Here is a 1,932-nt window from a genome sequence, read left to right on the forward strand (position 1 = left end):
CACACACTCACACTCACATGGGTCACACTCGCCCATCACAGATCAGAGCCTTCAGCCGGATTCATCTTCATCTTCATCTGTCTCTAATGTCATCACAAGCAAATCAACCATCACTAACTCACCAACCACCAGCCTCAAACTCTGCTTCATACGTGAGTGTGTGTGTGTGATTGTGTGTGTGTGTGTGTGTGTGTGTGTGTGATTGTGTGTGTGAGTATGTGTGTATTGATCTTACTTTGAGGTTGCAGGAACAAAAATCAGTGGAACATTTTCCCTCCAGAGACCTGCACAAAAACACAGACATTTACATGAGAAACTACATACAACCAGTCAGGAAAAAAAACAACAACATTATGTTAGTTTGTAAAATGTATGCAAGGGAGTATATTTTTATGTATGTATCTATCATTCACTGGCATTCAAATGTTTGAACTAATATATATTAGTTTAGTAATAGATTTTTAGGTCAACTATTTCTTTAATCACTGATATAGCACTCAGATATACTGTGTAATTGTTATGATATTTCATCTGTATCTTGTAGAAATAAAAAAGGTGCATAATGACAACTCATTTGAATTTCATTTGGCTGCAGTCGTATTGAAAAGCGACTCTGACATTTTAGGATAATTGTGCCATAACACTGTTATTTTTCATTAGAAGTGTTGATTATATGCTTGGAGGAACACAAAATGTGACCGTCAAACCTCAAAATGTGTAAATTTAGGATTAATGGAGGCACGTTTCTGATTGGATAGAAGCGACACCGTGTGTGTGTGTGTCCTCTTAAAACTGATCCACATCATCAAACAACATCATCAAGATTACGGGTTTAAAGGGATAGTTCACCCAAAAATGAAAAATTGATGTTTATCTGCTTAGCCCCAGGGCATCCAAGATGTAGGTGACTTTGTTTCTTCAGTAGAACACAAACGAAGATTTTTAACTCAAACCGTTGCAGTCTGTCAGTCATATAATGGCAGTCAATGGGCTCCACGGCTTTGAGAGTTAAAAAAACATACACAGACAAAACCAAATTAAACCCTGCAGCTCGTGACGATACATTGAGGTCTTAAGACACGAAACGATCGTTCTGTGCAAGAAACTGAACAGAATTTATATAATTTTTTATCTCTGATCCACCACAATGTCCAACTGTCCTGAGCGTGTTCACAACACTGTCAAACTCCATAACCGTCCGCTACTGAAGAACTGTGTGTTTTATCAGATTGAAGCTGCGTCACAAACGCTGCTGTTCGACAAATGGCGTTTTTTATAAATTCAAACCAATGACGTCTACGCGCTGTTTCCCGCCTTTGTGGCGCTTTGTGAATAACTAAATTAAAACAGCAAGCAAGCAAAATAATAACTCCTCTGCTGTATTTGAAATGGAGTTAGTTTGTATCTATGCAACGGGATTCAGTGTTGCACTGCTTTCTGCATCATATTATGCATATATAGTATATATGCATACTGATATTGTTTTGACTTTGCCATTAAAAAATAAATAAATACAATAAAAAAAACACCGATATGTAATATATTCCAGATCCAGAGCCCAGCCCACCATCTCCCCGCGGTGCGGAGCTAAAACCCGAGCCCACTGATGACAGAGAGCCAACTCCCGCCGCGATCTACGAGCCAGCGCAATGCCGAGTGACTGAGCGGAGGATCGCCCCGGAAGTAGAGCCTAAGCCATCAGACCAGGTGCGTGAGCCGGCTGCAACAGCCATCGCGAGGGAGAAAACCGTGGACGGTGAGAGCGTGGCGTGGAGTGGAGCCCACTGCACCGCGGCTGAGGGTAAGCTAATAATACATCTGGGACTGCTGGACTTAGAAGGGGATCTTATTGACTGGGAAACTGAGCTGGAAGCCTATTTGCCCCCTCTCCTCTCTCCTTCGTCCCCGCTGGTCCCGTCCAGCCCTGAGGGG

The 1,932-nt window shown here is 42.0% G+C and overlaps 1 protein-coding gene across 1 annotated transcript in view; it reads right to left on the reverse strand.

Annotated features, from left to right (window-relative positions):
* LOC107668998 (receptor-type tyrosine-protein phosphatase delta-like) overlaps window positions 1–1,932 on the reverse strand; it is a 360,739-nt gene that overhangs the window by 209,979 nt on the left and 148,828 nt on the right. The window contains exon 6 of the mRNA XM_016461088.1: window positions 236–284. The gene's annotated coding sequence lies outside the window, so the exon portion shown is untranslated. The remainder of the gene's footprint in view (window positions 1–235; window positions 285–1,932) is intronic.

This window comes from Sinocyclocheilus anshuiensis, unplaced genomic scaffold, assembly GCF_001515605.1.
Source record: "Sinocyclocheilus anshuiensis isolate Anshui unplaced genomic scaffold, SAMN03320099.WGS_v1.1 scaffold2353, whole genome shotgun sequence".
Lineage (NCBI taxonomy): Eukaryota > Metazoa > Chordata > Actinopteri > Cypriniformes > Cyprinidae > Sinocyclocheilus > Sinocyclocheilus anshuiensis.